At 37.5% G+C, this 20,171-nt stretch overlaps 1 protein-coding gene across 1 annotated transcript in view; it reads right to left on the reverse strand.

The window, feature by feature from the left end:
• LOC113585496 (chemokine-like protein TAFA-2) overlaps window positions 1-13,531 on the reverse strand; it is a 30,524-nt gene extending 16,993 nt beyond the window's left edge. Inside the window, exon 1 of the mRNA XM_027023012.3 lies at window positions 13,067-13,531. The gene's annotated coding sequence lies outside the window, so the exon portion shown is untranslated. The remainder of the gene's footprint in view (window positions 1-13,066) is intronic.
• Window positions 13,532-20,171: the final 6,640 nt, after the last annotated feature.

The raw sequence follows: 20,171 nt of genomic DNA on the forward strand, positions 1-20,171 counted from the left end.
ACTTTGGCCTGTTCTCTGATTGAGAGTGTTATTTTAATTTCTTAATTTAATTTCTAGGTTATGTCCCAAGGTCCCTGAGACACTGTAGTGTTTAGAGAAAGCACAATAATCTGCAACATTTCTCAGAAAAGGCTTTAATATGAAAGGGAAACAATGCTGTTTTAATTAATGGGTTTGCAGGATCACATGTCATGGAACGTTACACACTGAGAAACACTGAACTGACATATCTGTTACTTCAATGTTTTTTTATACACACACTTTTTAAGTGTGTTTAAGATGTGGGTACAACCATTATTAATTATTACAACCATTATTACAACCATTAATAATAACTGAATAAGATACAACTATCCATTTTCTTTAGTTTTCAAATATTCAAATACTGTTTGTGATCATAATGATGTTTTTTCAAACATCTTAACACAGTAGTTGTGACAATAATTATAGTATCACAATAAATCATAAAACCACAGTAAAGCCACATTTCTTCATATTCATTATTTCTGATCATCTAAGAACATGAGCCACAATTACTTGAAGTCCATGAATCCTTAACAGTAGGCAGTAACAAATAGGGAAACATTGCACAAAATATGGCTTGCTTTGTAAGCAAAATGAGACTAGTTTTGTGGTGCAAGATAACTGTGCTATTTTTTTCTTTTAATCTTTGCTAATAAACATTGTTTTCAGTTATTTCTTTTGTCACTTTGGCAATCACAGATGCAATCAATGCATGAGAAAAACAAACAAACACAAAACTTTTGTCATTAAGTATCTGTTAGAGAAAAATGAACCATTTGTAACTGTGGATTTTATTATCTCTTCATGTTTAATGCATGCATTTTTGTTGCACTGGATATCTGAAGGAAATATGCATAATTTACACACTTGATTGCTGTAGGCAAACAATAAAAATATCACATATAAAAGTTTACAATGTTGCAAAAATAAATAAACACAAACATCACTGCAATACATAATTCAGATAGAACATAGTTTAAGAATTAGTTTTTGTTATTTACATAAGACTTGTTCCCAATGATTTTTAAAGCTGGAACAGTTTTTGTTTCTCATTTGGTTTCTGCCAGATGAACTCATTCATCCTCATTTTGTGTCTCCTAAAAAAATATACAAAACCAGAGGGAATCAGACTGCATCTTTGCACACACTTTTTATTTTGCACCCCCATTCATGTTTAACCGTTGCCATATTCACTTGGATCTTTTAACCCAAGAATGATTTCTACAGTAGAAAACTGTGAGTGAAGCAGAAAATGCCTAGGCCTGTGCTCTCTGAGCTCCCGGAGGTTCTTACCCCATGAGTCATTTCCTTTTCATCAGCTCTCTTACTCTACAACAAATTAAATAGGCACAGGCTAGCAAGCACAGTTTCAAATGCTGCGGTCTGACCGTGGTGCTTATGCACACTTGCTATGGCCTAAACACAGTGGCTCTATAAAGGAAATCCTCAGTAGTCAAATCGAAAGTTACAGTGCAAACTCTGAAACTTTAGACAAATGGGGGAAAAATGACAACTATTATGTATATTGAGAAGATGGGTGTAATCAATGGAGGTAAGTTACATCAAATATCCAAGAAGAAATGTACTTTAAAAGTTTTAACAACTTAAAAACTTTAACAACTTAAAAATTAAAGACTTTTCAGTAAATATATTTAATCACCTGGAAATGACCTGGAAACAAAATATGAAATTGTAATGGCTCCCCCCTCAACAGAGTCTGCACTGATTACCACATGATCCTTTTGTTTGTATTTCTTGTCATTACATACCATGTGCTCTTTGTTTTTGCCTCCCTTGCACAACTCCCTAATCACATCAATCCCCGGCCAGAGTCTGTTCATGTGTTTCTTATTGTCACTCACCCGCTCCACCTGTGTCTTGTTTTCTTCCACATTTTTATTCATGCATAAATCCCACTCTGTTTCTACATTTACAATTACAGTTTCTAATCCCAGTGTCAGTTATTGTGGTTGATGTGCTATGTTTTTGTTTTATGTTTCATTTGTTTGAATAAACTTTGGCTTGTGTCTGCATCCTGCCTCAGCAATTCTGCTTACATCAACACATCACAGACGCTGCAAGTTCAGACTTTAAGTGAGTCAAGTTTGTCTAAAGTCCATAGTGCTTGGCAATCATTATTAAAAACGATCAATTCTTTTAAGCAAAAACATTTGCATGCACATTTTTCAAGACTGTAGCAAAGACCATACCCAGACTCGAGTCTCTCAACTGGCTAACGTGTTCTCACCAGCAGACCAAAAAGACAGTTCTCTGACACAGTAGCCAGAACACATATTTATCCTGCTGAGTAATGGTCTCCAGCACACTGTTCTTTCCTTTAGGCAGCACACACACACACACACACACACACACACACACACACACACACACACACACACACACACACACACACACACACACACACACACACACACAAACAAACACACACAATGTTCATGTGTCCCTCATTGTTCCACCCCTCATCCATCATCCCAGCCATACACTCACACTGTGGGGTGAGGGGATCCTCTGCCAGTGGGTACCCTCCAGATGGCCTCACAGCACCATCCCACCACTGCCACCATTTGTGTCGTTGTGTGACTTTGAGGATGAAGGATTGTGCTCGTCACAAATGGACTGCTCAAATTCCTCCAAGTGAGCAACAGTACTCTAGCATGCAAAAACACACCATTTCCAATCATAAGAAGAGAAAGTAAAAATAACACGCTGCAAGTTCAGGCTTCAAGTGAGTTGTTAGGTCCTCAGATAACTTCTAGAAGACACTGATTCCAGGATTTCAGGTAGCTTTAGCTACCTTCTGCTATGTGCCTTCACCACCCTTTCCTTTCAGGATTGCCATGTATTCACTAGACATGTTCTCATCAGTTTCTCTATGGATTATCCCCAAAGAACCAGGGAATGTTGGTGTAAGACCTGTTACTGTGCAGTGTCATGTTAGTTATGTTAGTTATACTCAATTACACAAAACTAAATCTGACTGTTTCATCACTGATTTGTCAGTGATGTGTTGCTCCATTATTGTGCTGTTGTCAGTGAAGTATTATGAAGAATGAAGACTAAATGGCTAAAAAATTGTAACTACAGCTAAGGAGGGCTGACTTTTACCAGACTTTTAATAGACTTTTACTAAATGCTCTTGTCTGCAACTGTGCCAGGTTAAATGGAGCACTTTGGTTCCAAAGAAGCTGTTTGCTGTTAGTAAATTAATGTCATCGAGCATATATTTTTATATCAGTTGAGGACTGATATAAAAATATATGCTCGATGACATTAATTTAGTTGGTTCAGATTTTATGTCTTTACCTGAGTGGCCAATCAGTTAACTATCAATGAACACAATTTCCAAGACTGGAAACCGGATTCAAGGTCTGGAACTGAAATCCTCAGCACTAGAGAGACTGCTAGTGACTTTTGTGACATTTTTGTAACTTTGACATTTTCCACATCCAACCTGGTTTTTATTTTGTTTTTTTCCCCTGGATTATTTTTGGAGGCCACTGGAATTATTTTTTGTCAGCTGTTGCTTCCTGTTTTCACTGAATACCAGTTCAAATCCAAGCTTAGCCTGAATCAAGGAGGAAGAAGCTACTAACCCTGCAAGACTGATTAAAAATGTCCTCAGGAAGCTGACTCTAGCTGAATGTCTGACAGCTTGACAGAGTTCTCCCTCCCTTCAGGAGCTGATGTTTGTGTGGCGTAGTGTGCAAGCAAGTGCAAGGGAACAGTGTGGAGTCAAAAGACAGAAGGGAAAAGATCTGGAAGCTGAATGCCATGATTTAGCTGGAGCAATGTGAGATCTTAAAACTTTTCTCATAAACTTTTGACTTGTTGTTTTTTCTTTATTTGTGTAGCTCAGTCATACATATTTTGAAAATTGTTGTGTCAATCCATGTAGAATGCTCTTTAAAAAAAAAAAACAACAACCTGATGCTATGTGCATCAAATGTCTGTCTTGCATATTGAAAGTTCTATACTGTATGTCTTCAAAGAAAGAGAGAGAAATAGAGAAAAGGTTCACTTAGATTATAATCTACAAAAGTCAGTAACTGTACTATGCGAGGCCAGTATTCCTGGATTATTCATTCTTTCTCTCTCTCTCCTTCAGACATGACAGTCTCATCAGACACAAAAGACACAAGATCAGTGATATTGTGGAGGAGCCTATACAGTCCAGACATTGATTCTTTCCATGGCATGTGTTTGTATACAAGTTTGGGCACACCTGACTGAATGTAAGTTTTTAAAGGTAATAAAGACATTTTATCTTAGACTAAGGATGTTTCTAAGACAAATATAATTTGGGAATGGTTTTAGCCTATATATGAATTCATTTTCAAAACACAAACATGCACACACACAATTTTAGATGTACCCTCAGTAAATAGTTTTCTTTCAGAACTTTAGTTCCTCACTCTACAAGTGCTCTACATATGTGAGAATGTCTTCAAGACTGTTGGAAAAGCGTCATAGGAGGCTGCCTCATGAAGAGAACACCAAGAGTGTGCAAAGCTAACATCAAAGTATAGGATTGTTTCTTTGCAGAACCTAAAATCTGAGATAAACTATTATTGACTATCACAGCATTATGAGATGTTATTTCATAGGGTTCAATATCTTTCCTGTTTTTTTAAATGTAGAAAAAAGTAAAAATATTTTACTTTTTACCTAAGGCCGAACAATATCTGACACTGGGAGTAGGCTAATGCAACATTGCTGTGATTCAGAGTAATACTGGTGTATGAAACATGAAACTGCATACACTAATTTTCCCCTGAATTTGCAATAGATGCAAGGAGCAATCAGTGGGGCGCCCAGTTCTCACTCCTTATTAGCTAATAGGCATGCCGTTAACGTCAGCCAACTTTAATGAGCTATGCCAACACATTTTATTACCTCTGGCAGCGGCTACAGGCCCATGGATAGGGTCACCTTGACTGTGCCGGCCTCTGCGGATGTGGTGGGGAAGAGGCTGGCAAATGATCTGTCTGAGCCCGGGTGATGGAGTTCTGTAACATGCACCCACTGTTGGAAACTTCTGCTCCGCCGCTTTGGCCTTCAGTGGGGCAGAGTGGCCGAGGTTACAGACCGCATCAACAGTGATGGGGACAGTTCCTCCAAATCATTCTCATTCAATATGAGTACTTAGCCCTGTTTTTCCAGTCAAATCATTGAAATGTAAAAATGGGATAAAAAGGCAGTGGTAGTGAGCCTTGTTGTATTCTAATACAACTCATATATACATATACCAAGTAATTTACTCAGCCTAATGGCTTCAGTACACTTAAAACAGTGGTAATATCCTTCTTGTTGAGTATGTACTGAGGACTGCAAAAAATGACCTTATTGGACACAAGCCTCAGCATCTCCACATTAGCAAAGAGCACACCATTAAGACTAATTACCTTTCTGTGTCTCATTAGATGCAGCAAAGGTAATCACACTCTATAATGATAATCTGGTGCTGTTTTTCAACATCTGAGTTACTTGAGCTGGGTAGCTTTTAGCTCTTCCACAATGTTTCTTTTGATCAAAGCTTTCTCCTTTCCATTGCTGATTTTTTTTTTCATTCGCTCCCTCTCTTGTTGCACCTAATACAAGTATGATGTTTCAATCAATGTCCCTAAAATTCCGCCTGGCACCATTAGCTGTTCACCTAATTCACGCCAATCAATCTGGATGCCTCTCTTTCTTTTCACTTTTATGTTTCTATCCTCTCCAATCTAGGCTCATAATATGGGCACCCTATATTTGATCTGGTTTTAATTTCCCTTTTTTTCAATGGCTGCATCAATTATGAATATGTTTCCATTTGAAAACCTTTAAGCTCAACAGCCAACTGAATTAATCTATACTTCATTCAGTTCTACAGTTTACAGGCAGAATATTTTGTAGCGTGAATTTAGTTGCTCCCTATCAGGTCAAATCACTTGAATATCTCACAGAGATCAATAAGGCATGTTTGGCCTCTAACACAGGCAGGCATGGACATTTTTAAATTTGTATTTGAGGTAAATGATACTCAATTTTCCATTTATTTTAATAATATTAAAATGATATTTTAGAATATGCATTCATTTCTATTTCCTTGTGGCTGTGTGAAAAAATATATGCATTATCCATTCTCCCCTCTCCACTCGTTTGTGTTCTGTCAACCCAAATTCTCCATATTTTCTGACAAATGGAAGAGGATTTCAGAGAGATAAATAAGGGTTTTTCATCCTTTACTAGTGATTTGAATGCTCAACTGAATTTAATTTAGATTCACCTGTACCACAGCTGGCATTTAAAACAACCAAACCTTTGTTTCCTCTTTGTTTATGAGCACCTTACTGCCCTTGATCAGTGCGTAGTGCTTCCTTGAATACTTGGGGATTAGTGTTTGAGTCTAGCTCAGATGAGATTTATCCAAGCAAAAGTTACCATTTTACAGTGTTGGTATTTATAATTTAAATGCCTTATGATTACATAAGGCTGTGAATAGCCCAATTTATCAGATCATATTGCTGGCCACTGCTTGCCCACAAAGATTGGTTGTTTACTAAGTAGCTAGTCAGGCAGCTTCTACTGGTGCAAGAAACTGGTTGTAGCCCAGCTAGTCCTCAGTTGTAAGAACTTAAACAGCAAAATTAAACATTGTGCAACACCAAATGTATTAAAAATATTTAGAGTGTTTGATTCAGCATTAGTCTTGAGTTTGTTGGTGCTTTATTAGATCTGACTTGCTGCTACGCTAGTTTCCTGCCCTACAGTGAACCCTGTAGCCAGCTTCCTTTGTTTAGTTTTTTAGGAGTGCTAAGAATAAACTGTTGCATATACTGTATGTCCTATTGCAGCAGATATTGCAGCAGATATTGGTCTGTTTACTAAAGATAAACTAGTAGTGAGATGCCATGGACATGCAGACACATTGCTTCTAAAATAGTGAATTTTTCAGACACAGAACTGCTTACTGCATATGATGTCCGTCCTGGGACACACACTCTTGTACAGTAATGCTAATGGTACAATAAAAGCACATTGATCCAAATGTTCAAGGCTATACAGAATTGCTTGTCAGTGTGACTACGAGGAAGTTAATTCTGTATACGAGAGGTCTTCAACTCTGGATCTCCAAATCCAAAATGCTGTCCTGGATATCATCATAAATATTTAGATAATGTCATAGAACATGGGTAATCAGATTTCAGTACTTGAGTTCTAGCTATTACATATTGTCCACTTCCTCGTTTTACCTAAGAGTCAGGTGTAATGACAAATTAACAAATGCAATATGAAGATTTGAAATATGGAACACTAGCTTGGAATAGTGATGATCTGTCACTAATGTTTTGCAATTTCTGAAAAAAAGGAGTGCATGAAAAGCAAAGAAGCTGCAGCACTTGGTGAGGGGGGAACTTCATTCCTTCCAGTGTTGGGGATGCAGGAAGTGGGTTTTAAACTTTGAGGCAGAGTTTCTTCTCTGACAGGGAAGAAGAGGTGCGATGTGAGGTGTCAGAACAGGTTGCTATTCTAGGATCTGTGCTGGAGCATTCTCATCTGATGGTGAGGCCAGGACCAGATGTGACTATGCAATGTCTTTAATTAACTGCCGTGAATGATATACCTGTTAGACAATTATCTCTCCAACACTGGCCTCCCAACATTTATAAATGGAAAAGAACCCTGGGTTACCCACTAAGCTCAGTAAACTGGGCTTCTTTTTATACTGTTGTTTTAAACTATCTATTCACTATATTTAAATGTTTTCTTTTCAGTATGAAGGGAATTTTAGTGCAATTTTAGTACAATTTTTTTCTGAATTAAGCCTATGCAGCACTTATTTTTATTCTGGGTGAACAATATTAGCTACCACACTACTGTAGCCCCTTTGAAAATACATAAAATAAACAAGAAACCAAACAAACAAATGAAAAACAAATATCTAACATGAGCAATGTATTCATCCAGTCATCCTGGATCAAATGGTAGCCCATTTAAAAACTTTTAAAAAATGTTATAGTGCTTTTCCTTACATGTATTGCACATGCGCTGTGCTCTTAAGACCTTTGGAGCTTTTATTTTGACATTTGTGTGGTGTGTTGAAGGCAAAATACATGTACAGGATTCATTCTTTTTAGGAAACAATGTACCTGGGTAAGAGTATCAAACTAACATCTCTCTCTCTCTCTCTCTCTTTCACTTACTGTAATTCCCATATTTTGTGTTTGAGCCATGTTTATTTTAGGTCTGTTAAACGTTGTGTCTGGTTACATCAGTAAAAAAGAATGTAGGCATTTTTGAATTCATATGGATCTGCCAAGGTTGTAGGCTAGTAAAATCTCAAGAGAGAATGTCAAGAAGGTTGTGGGATGGTGAAGTCGCTAAAAAAATGATCTAATTACACCACATCCACTGGCAATTCAGCAGAGGTGAGGTGTGTGCACACAAGCATTAAATGAAGCTTCACCTCTTTTTTCGCCCTCTGCATTTTTTCAAAAACAATTGCTAAGGCAATAGCTAGGTTATCCCGTTCTCATTCACCAGTGGGGGTTTTAATCCCTGTTAAGTGACAAGCTAATTTGTGAGATTGGATTACACTAGAGGCTCGTTTATGCTACCTTAGACACATAGGTCATGTGAGGCCATTATGCGCTACACAAAATAAAGACACTCTCCCTTGTTAGTAGAGTGTGTGTGTACGTGTGTGTTTGTATTTGTGCGAAATAAATAAATAAGCATCTGATTTACTGGTAACTGAGTTACAGAAGGAGTAGATATAGTCATTGGTTTAACAAAAAATCTATCTATCTATCTATCTATCTATCTATCTATCTATCTATCTATCTATCTGTCAGCTGTCCATTTTTTTCATTGTTTGTTTTGTTAGAAACATTCACTTATAGGCGGCTATATGCCAGATGGTAGATGTTATTTAACATCAGCAAGATTAGCCTTATCTTAAAAAGAGAAAAATCTTGTTAACATTTAATCTTAAATTTTGCAGTTTTTCAGTGACATCTACATTGAGAGTTTCCTCACTCTCCATGCTTCTATGTTTACGCACACATGCATGCACACACACTTTGGGAAAGCACATCCCTCAATAGAGAGTCAAGTCACTGCTTCTCCCATTCTCTGGATGTCAGGGGCCACAGTAAGTAATTAAAGCCCATAGAAAAATGAAGGATTAGGCTGAATTAATCCCCAACTTTCCCCATTCTTGCAGACAGATAGGCACTGTGTGGAGGGATATGGAAATGTAGCAGAGCACGGCAAAACTAATGGCAGTGGTTTTGTCAACGACACGAAAGGTACTATAACAGCTCCAACTTAGATGGTTGATGGAGAATGTGCATGATTTGTTTTATTTTTTCTTTCTTTTTTTCCATTGTGATCTAAAACCCATCTACCCAGTCACGAATTTGCATAATACATGAAAATATATGTTAAAATATGAAGGACCACACTTGTGCAGAGCATCTCTGGTGCCTGTCAAAATGTAGAGGAAATGGAAAATGTTGATATAGAGTTTCTCATTAAATTTTGTGCTGGAGTCCAGTTGGTGTCCTCCAGCATAGACTGTTGTAATGTAATGCACCAATATAACCAAACCCAGAAATGTTTAGTTAACACAATTCCAGTGCACCCACAGAAACTTTATGATTTTGATCAGGTGTATAGGGTCAAACAATCGATGTTCTCTCCACCACATCTTTACCCCAAAGCAAAACCCCCTGCTTTCTGATTAATATGGGTCTTCATTAAACTGAGAGCTGATACCTAAGGCAGGACTAGAGTGATTCTCTGTGCCACACATGAAGAATAAGACAAGCATTGGTGGATAATTGGCTGCACTGCCCAGTGGAAGCAAGTTAAGGCTGTCTCATACTATTCATTATGTCCCTACTGCTGCAGCATGCCCAAGCTTAATGCCAGCATGCACCATTCACTTCATCATTCCGACAGTGAATATCATCAGGAGTGTTAAAGACTAAAGAACACCAGTGCGACATAGTTGTAAGGGGAAATAAAAGAGCCTCGGTAGTCCTTGGGTTTTGAGGCCCCAGCATAATATCTGAATTAAAATAGTCCAATATCACTGCGCTGCAGGAATTCTTAATGTGCAAGAGAATGGGAATTAGAGGAAGAAAAACAATAGCATTTTGCATTGCCTGGAGTATTTACTTTGGTCTTCTTTGGCCTTTGATGAATGAACTGTTGAACTAGTTCCCCTGTGACCCTGTGATTAAGGGAGGTGAAAAAAGCAGTGGTTCTATTTCCTGGCATTTTGTGAATCTTCATCTAAATTCAACATTTAGCACCCTCCTTTTTAAAATATTTTAAAAATTGACCAATTTGTTAATTTTACCTCAAATGTTTAAAGAAAACAACTGCATTGATTTATGTGGATCATTCCAGTGTAAATGATCATACATTAGACTAAATGACAACTCAAATGAGGGTAGACATTCGTTCTCCTTAAACCCTGAGGTTACACTAGCATTGACAGCATAATTAGTGCAAAACCAACAAATCTTCACTGGTCCCTTCAAAATAAAGAATACCAAAGAGCCGAGAAATCAGAACGTCAAGTGCAAATTCTTCTTAAGCTATTGACAATCCTTTGCCTGGGGTGAAGCAGGAAATACCTAATGTGTTAAAACAGCTTCATAATGACAGCTCCTGTAATCCACCCTCTATACCAGATTGAGAAACACTGATGCACTGTAATTAGAGTGTCCTGTCCTCATGTACCAGGTAGAGGTTTTCAGACATTGTCAGATGTATTACATGCTCATTGGTACGACCATTCAGCTCTTAGCCATGGTTACCGAGCTGAGAGCAGTGTAGTTACTCAGTACCATCTTGCTGTTTAAACTAAAGACAACATCATAAGCAATAGCTGCACTTATCTTAGGTTTATGTTGATGAAGAAACATATTATTTGCAGAATTTTTATTTCATATTAACATGTTTACTTCTGATTTACATGGTGATATATATATATATATATATATATATATATATATATATATATATATATATATGCATAGATAATATTATCTATGCATATATAGAGGTAAACTTTGCACCAATCAAAATTCATGTACATCTTTCGGACAGCTGAGTTACAGCCAGCTAAGTTATAAGCAGCTGTATTATTTGGATGGATAGTGATATCACTGCAATGGAAGCTGAAAACAGGGAGGGGCATGGTGAAATTATGCAGTCTTCTAGCTAAACAAATAACTACAGACGTGGTGAGGTTTACCATTATCTTCTCACATGGGGCTCCACTAAAGCGCACAATAAAACAGCATTCTATGCAAACTTCACTGACTAGCACAAGGTAGTAAACTGCAGTGTGAATGGTTTTAATCATGTTGCCAACTAATTGGGAGCCTAATTATGTTTGATCTCTGGCTGCATCTGACATCTATGACTACTTGTTTGGAAAGACACCAGGTACAGCCACCAGACAGTACTACATAAGTGTGCGTGTTTTTTAAAAGTCACCAGGCTGCACAATGAAGGCCTGAAGGGCTAGTCCAAAGGCAGATAGCTTTATACTATGAAACTGGTCAATTTCACAGAGCAACTGTGCACAAAAGATATACAGAGTTGTTTGTATAAAATGTTTTTGTTGTCAACAAATGTAAACCCAGCTAAAGAAAAAGGTGAAACATTCTATCATCTCTGAACGGTATTGGCCTACTAGTAATAGTTCTGTTTAAAGGATATATTATAAACAGTGTCTGCAATAGGCATAAAACACCGTGATATTACATGTCCAGAAAACATATTGGTCTGGGGCAGCATGTTATGTAATGGAAGAAAAGATTTGTAAAACAATTATACTAGTAGATTTGGCTGTAAATTAGATTCTGACTATTCCAACGCTACAACTGCACCACTGCATTTACAGTACAGTGTCTACTATGCATGGTACACAGTGCACAGTGTCTACTATGCAAATGCATGCTGCCTTGGAAGTGTCGTGTGCTCCATGTCCAATGAAGCTCTGCTGTGGGCATTTATTTACCAATGATACACTTCCTGAAAACATCATAACATAAAGACCATAATTAAATGGTAGAATGAGTGTTACACTGAACACTCTCTTATTTAAGGTGATTTTAAGACTATGATGCTTCTAGGAAATGGGCCCCAGAAAGTTAGTTTTTAGAATCACCTGCCACTCCTGTTTCATCTGGGCATGAAATGCAGTTTACATGTTTATATTTTAGTTACAAACAGTAAATATTTTTTAGATTTTGTGTCCTAACTATTGATTTAACTGGGAACCTTGCAGTAATTAATTACTACAGTTCTACATCTAAATTAAGGGAAGGTCAATCAAAACAACTGTTGGTCAATTGGTCAAAACAGCTCAGCTCTTAAAAAACAGGACATATGTTAATGCAACAAATTACATTAATAGAGCTTTTTATAGCTTCAGATAACATTATATACTCATCTGAGTATTTACAGAGTATGTACTGTATGCCCAATTAAACATACATCTCCTTGTGTGTTTGTGTTTATTTTTAACTTCCAAAGTAATAAAAGTGTTAAATGTCAAATTTCACTTCCACAAACAACAGAAAAACAGTTTGAGTGTGGTAAGTCGTAATACACGATTGAGTATGGGATCTTAACGATTTCTGGAGGCAGCTATTTAAACGCAAAGGAACTGTTCTGACTCTGGGTGTATTTGGGATTTGTAGCATTTTGAGGAACCAGATCAACACACCAAGTTACAATATTTAAGGATTCTGGAAACCATTCTAAGAGGTTTGGTCGTAGTTTAATCATAAGTAGCTTTAAATCCAACACCAAAAATGTCTAGGCTCATTCCCTTGAAGATACAACAATCTTTCTTGTGCCTGTGAGCAAAGCTGAAGGTAAACGCCTACAACTAATCGCTAACAATGATACTGGATTTAAATTAGGGATTAACATTCCTAAACTTTGCCAAGTTATATGTATCCTGGCAATTTCTGATGATGTTAGAGCTCAGGTGCATGAGGCTAATTCATACCTGCTGCGCCGCTCACGTGCGCTCCTTGGCTTTCAGCGGGGCGCTCCGTCGCCTAATCCATCTGGTCGACCAACACTCGGCCAGTTTTCGGCTGCGAAATCAGCATAGTCTGATCGCATCAGATCGGTCAGAGTTGCATTATTGTGTTGAGATGACGATCTCCGTCCGAACATTCGTTTTATCCAGACGTCCTAGGACAGCACAAACGTGCAGACTGAACACGAATAAATTCCACTTGATGTTCGCACGACTAATATGTAGGCTAAAGTAAGCGTACTAGAAAGAAAACCAACCAACCAACCAAGCAACTCTGAATTTGACGCAGGGAGAAACGAGAACTTTAAACTAGTGGCACATTGCTATTGGAGTCAAAAATCTCATAATTATAATCTGCTCAGTCGGAGGCTAAATACTTGCGTGCGAACGCCCCATTCTCCAGAGCGTTACACCACACATTGCCTTCACTCGGATCAAGTTTAACTTCTGGCTATATATATTACACCCCGTAGTTTCACATCCCTCCTCTTAGATAATAAGACCACTCATCACCCCCGATTTTTGATCAGTTAATATTATGATCAAGCAACAACAATAACATGAATAATAATTACAATATACTACTACTAATAATAATAGTAATAATAATCATTATCATCATCATCATCATCATCATCCTCATTATCTAGTAAAAATGCTTTGATTTGTCATCATAATCCATATGGTAGGCAGAAGACTAACGCCTTATACATAATTGAAGTTATAGTTAAAGGTGATAGGTATAGTTTTAAAAAATCCATTAAGATACAATGATAACCATGTCATCTTAACAATGGTGCCAAAATGTATGTCTTTATGATTATAATTAATGCATAATCTGTTACATGTCTATTAAAAGTGTTTAAAAGATTATGAAGATTTTTAAATACCATATAATTTTCTTATGAAGCATAAATGGATTTTATCCTAACCTTTCCTTTAGGTAAGCATAACAGGGTATGGACCTCTCCAGGCACAAATTTGTATACATGGCGCCATCCTGTGGTCAAATTCAGTTCACCCACTCCGTAAAAAAATAGGTGCATTTAAAAAAATAGGTGCATTGGTGATAGACAGCCCTCTATTCTCTTCATCACTGGTCAGTTTTTAACTACAGATCTCGCTGGATATTATTTGGGTGGTGCACCATCCTCACATGATGAAAAGCTAGACGATGGCTAACACAAATACATGTGGTATGAACTGGGTACACCTACAATATGTTTCTAGTAAAGCAGCGAGAGTATATGGCATGATGGAATATCATGCTGACATTAAAAAAATATTATCTGCAGGTCTCTTTCTTCCTAAATGGTAATATCATCTTGAGTCTGACAAACAAAGCAATATGTTGAGGCAAGAATACAACTATAATGAGATTCAGCCTAGCTCCCTGTGACTGTCGGTCCCCCATCTGTGTGTCAGGTCACTTGGTGACATGTTTTACCTGAAGGAACAAGGATCAGATTTATCAATTAAACATAAAAATAAAAGAGAAAACTTGTGCAATTAAAATTACACTGTGGTAAGCTTTTAAAACAGCATTAGCCAGTATAAGCATTTGGATAACAAAGGCATATGTGCTGCTTAATATTGCAATAAAAAGCAACATTTATATAGTAGTCAGCATACAACCTATAGTGTACTATATATTATTCAATTTCAGTGGCTACTTCCCAGTACATATGAGTAACTAGGTGTCCAAAGGTAACTGGACAGCAGTAGTTTGTGGGTGTTTGGGATTTAGAGAGCATTTGAAATTAAATAATTATGAGATTGAAGTGAAGAATATAAAACAGAATTGAGAATCCTTTTGGAGGAACAAGTTATGTATTAACTTGGTAAAAACACAAGACTCACTGTCTGCTACAGTAATATGCTCTGGCTTCATCACAATACAATGCTGCAACAAAAACTACCGCAGATCACTGGTAAGTAAACTGCTCAATGTTCAGGTTGTGCTCAGAAAACTGTAGGATTACTGTTTAGAACTTTGATGCCCTGTGTTTACAGAAATGGTGGTTAGACCTGAAAAATACTTGGCTTTAAATTAGGATTTATAGGGTACAATAAAACACACAGCCCTCATTTAAATGGCCAAGATGGAGGCATTGCAGTTATTTATAACAATGTCCTAGGCATAAATCAGAAAACAGGTTACAAATGTGCTTCCTTTGATTTATCTACAAATGATAAAGCTTCTTAGTTATAGTCACTAATTACTATCTATTAGCCACAAGAGCCTTACTTTAAGTTCCAACAGGCATTTGTTGCTAATTTCTAACTTCTTGTTCATTTCTATAAATAAAATAATTCTAGAAGACTCTGATATTCATTATGATGTAGACAGGCTCCATTGAGAAAATTAGTTGTATCTATCCTAGACTCTTGGTTTCACATAAAATGTAATGCGGCCTGCTCACTATGCGAATGATACTTTTGACTTAATTTTGACTTTGGACCCAGCTGTTCTCCCTCAGACTACAGTAATATCTGATCATTACTAGTGTTATTTACACTTAATCTTAGTCATAATATGTCCTCTCTATGTCATCATCTCACTATAGTGCCAAGCATACCACAGCATCCTCCACTTGTAAAGCTAGTAAATCTTCCAAATTTATCAAATGCTTTTAGCTCTCTAATTAATTCCACCAAATTTGATAATATTGCAGAATACTAAGATGTCTTTGGTCTAATTTAGATGTGGCACCACTAAGAAGTATAATACTTCCTGACTATACTTGTACGCTAAAGAAAACCATTGAAAATAAATTATTCTGGTATGTTTGGAAGGAAGCCTTTTATAACTTTAATCTTTGATTGAAAACAGCAAGAATAATCCCAGATTACACAATAAACAATATCTAAAATATACAATACACAATATCTGAAATATCTAAATTTTAGTCTGCTACAGAATCTCAGGTACAAGCACTGTGCAGCAGTAATAATTTCATGGACCTTTTCAATAATACATTTTTAACTTTTAGACATATTTTTAAAAGCCAGTGTGATGTCGTGCTTCGTGGAGGATGAATGCCACCCCTGTAGCGCCACTCCTACACAAAGTGAGACTAAAACAAACGCACAGACTACATCATTTCCGGCTGGAAGGTGATGATTATATTAGCCATTATATTAGCTACTGGAGATACAAGGGAATAAGAGCATCTTGCGACTAAGACTGGGCGGGCGACGCCGGACGCACATCAGACTGAAACTGCTCGTTCCTTTCTGGTCCACACTGGCCTCAGGAAGCTCCCGCCTGCCACTGAGCTACGGAAAGTTCTACATTCTACTTCCCCGCAGCGTTCAAGTACCGCCTTCGTACGACATTCAAAGAAGGTTTCCCACACAAGCATTTTCCCGGTCCCGCCACTTCCTCTTCACTACTCTCTAACCCACACCTTATAAATAAACACACCATTTCCTCATGCAAGTCTCTTAGTATGTGTTCATGACATGAATTTCCCGCTACACCTGCTAAACCGCCACAAACCTGCTCCCTTACACAACTGATGTACAAACGGAGCCTAGTATAGCTCTGTAGCAGAGAGGCTGGAATATTTTACTCTACTTTAGAAAGGTATCCTCCTCTAAACATTCTACATGCCATCTGGATCCCATTCCTATGATGTTACTTAAGTACATATGCCAGAAATAAAGCCACATTTAACATTAGTAAACGCCATAAGTCTATATACCAAAAAATCTTAAGGTAGAAGACTGTTATAAAAAATCTAATCTTGAATCCTATGAGCTGTCAAATTATAGACCAATTAAAAATCTTCCATGTACACCTAAGAATTTGAAGAAACATGTGGTATAACAGTTAAGCTTGCATTTGCATAAGAATCACATTCATTTAAAAAAAATCATTCAAGATTTCAGTTTGTATCACATTACAGTAATAGCTGCAGTGAAGATAACAAAGGATCTTTTATTTTCCTCTTATTTTCTGGTCCTGCTTAAGATAAGTGTAACATTTGACTAGAAAACCTTGTTGGCTTCTAAAAAAAAAAGAAGCCCCTTCTTGGTTCAGATCCTACCTGACTAATCTATATCAGTTTGTAAATGTATACATGGATTCCTAAAATACAGTGTCCCTCACATTTCTGTGCTTGGTCAAGGTTCTATGCTGTGCTCTTTACTCTATACATACTACATCTGGGTAGTGCCATTTGAAAACTTGGCATTATTATCTATTGCTATGCTGTTGACATTCATTTGTATATATAAACTAGGGATATCCAAAGGATAAGCATCAACTTAATTGAATGGAAGCCTATAAAGGACATAAAAGCATGAATGCCAGATAACTTCCTCCTACTAAAACCCAGACAAAACAGAGGTCCTTCTACTTGGAAAAGCTGCTAGAAACAAGCTGCTAGAAACAAACTGTCTGAATGAATGCTAAATGTTGTGCTAAATGTGCCTTTCTGTTGCACCAGGCACAACTGGAAAAAAACAAAAACAAAACTTGGCTTAAATTAGTCTACTGTAACGTATTGCTAAGGGGAAGTTCAAGTAAGAGCCTAAACTAACTTCAGTTAGTGCTGAATGCAGTAGCTCAAGATCTTAAATGTGCCATAGAATGGAAAACTGCATTTACCTTGGCATAGTTGAATAAGGAGAGTTCGGTACATGGAACCAACGTACTATAAACTTTAAACTCTGTTGTTAACGTCTTCAAATGTAAATCCCATATAACCAATGCATGCTAGAAAAACAGATAAATTCAAAAAATTCTAGACTATTACATAACAGTCTGGACTGTTATGGCCCTAAAATATATATACACCAGCCCACATTCATGGACCTGCACAGCCAAAACTTCAATAGTTCTGCAGGTATTGCAAAGAACAAAACTATGACAATGGAGCAACGGGCATGGTTAATGTTCAAATTTAACAGAATCCTGAACAACTTGTTAGTTTGCTCTGCACATTTCACTTTTGACAGTTTCTAAACTTTGACAATATTATGCGGCAAATTTATTGCCATCACAACGCTGACCACAACCTGTAAGTAACCATCAAGCAATGCTATTTAATTTTGTTCACTTTTTGGCAGTTGAAGCCACATCATCCTACATTGAAAGACAACATGTATATTAAAGGCATTATTAAAAACTTGTTAATGGCATGTTGAATAAAGCTGTGAGCAAAAGCTATGGGTTTCTGTGCATCTTATAACAATATTGTAGCACTAGCGAAAAAGAATATGCATGAGATGCCATTTTGCTTGTCAAATACTCAAAAGGTGTTTTAATGACAATGGTAGGCAACAAGAAAATTACTGACTCAAAGGTGGAAAAATCAAAGGGGATAACTAACAGAAAACACCACAATGACAGTAATAAAATAATACCTTCTTAAAATAACAGTTTAACAACCTAAACATTAAACTAATTACAGCTACTAGGAGAACCTTAGCCATGCTCTTCCCACCTCTCTTTCTCTCTGGACCAGGACAGACTCCACATAGCTCCCCCCCCTCAGTGCCAAAGATGAGTTCTGCTCTCTCCCTCTGTCTCAGCAGTAGCTGTTTGAAGGCTGGCTGGTTGCACATGTCATCTCAGCTATTCCGGCACCTAGCATTCAAGAAGTGTTCTAATGCTAACTCTTCCTGTGCAGGCTTCTCAAAAGCCAGATATTCCTGTCACACCATTTTGTTAAGTTCTGTGGCCAACATACCTATCTGCTCTCTTTGCAGCCTCCATCTCATCAGGAGTAGCCACCTGCTGGCTAGCTGCCTGAAATGTTGCCAGAGGGCTGTGGTTAATGCCACAAGGCCATCATGCTGCTCCATCAGCAAGTTCATGTGTACCTGGAGTGCTTTCCCAAGACACACTTGTGTCATAGTAACTGCCGCTGTCCTGCCACAGTGTTGAGCAGCTAATCGCAACTGTGCAGAGTATGCCTCCCAAGTGCCCTCACCATTATACTGTGGTAGGCAGAGGTGTCTCTGCCATTGCCAACTGCCCTCTCTTGGTGGACACTGGCCAGGTTTTGCTAAACTCCTCCCCACCTTCCCTGCTAGCCACCTGTTCTCAGCTGGCTGGACCTGCCAGGCAAGGGGCAGGTGTAGCACACTGTACTCCCTAGGCTGCATTTTCCTCTGCTCTTGAGTTTTTGATGCAGTCATCATTTGCCTCCAGCTTGACAGCACTATCCCACTTTTGACACCTAAACTTAAAAATGGACACAAGTAATGCCAATAAACCCTAACAGAACTGATTAATAAAATAACACACTTAGTTTAATCACCTAAACATTAAACTAAAGAGCACATAGTCAGTTGGAGTGATAGCAGCTGTCATTGGCATTGCCCTGACAAAATCATTTTATTTTTGGGCTAAAAGCTAAGTAGATAATCAAACAAAGAATTGGTGGTTTAACATTAACTGCATGAACGGAACAACACCGGTGTGTTAAAACAAGATGGCTTTTTGATGTTCAAAAGTAAGTACACAACCCTTTAAGTACATTAAATTAAATAATGTGAACATTGTCCTGTAATAAACTAATAGAAAAATAATAGTGATTATTAAATATCTCATTATCTTTAAGAACTGAATATGCTAGCTATGCCTAAGGTGCTTCATGTAAGGTTATCTATTCGTTTAGCTAATGTTAACTTTGGACAACCAGTTGTCGTTCCCAACTCATTTCTCAAATCTAACCTGGTCTTGCAGATTTCTCTTTTGTAACATACAAAGGATTCCACCCTTTCTCTTGCAGGTAGCTACCCAGGTGCTTGTGCGGTCTCTTCTGATCTTAAAGCTAGACTACTGCAACTCGCTACTTGTTGGTCTTCCTTTAAGAGAAATTAGACCTCTATACCATGCTTGAACATTGAAAGCAAAAGAAGAGGTCAGAGTTAGTGTTACATTTCTGACCCTTTTGGTTTCTTTTCCTTGTTTTAACTCTCGCTATGAAGAGGGAGCTCAGGTAAGATATTTTTATGTTTGTCTTGAGATTTTTTTAGGGAAGTTAGTCTTGCGGGACAAATTAGCAGTTTTGTTTATTTGTGTTCATTTTCTTTTGGCACAAGCTCCCTCTGA

The sequence above is a fragment of the Electrophorus electricus genome, chromosome 4, assembly GCF_041902795.1.
Source record: "Electrophorus electricus isolate QZ-2024a chromosome 4, ASM4190279v1, whole genome shotgun sequence".
NCBI classification, from domain to species: Eukaryota; Metazoa; Chordata; class Actinopteri; order Gymnotiformes; family Gymnotidae; genus Electrophorus; species Electrophorus electricus.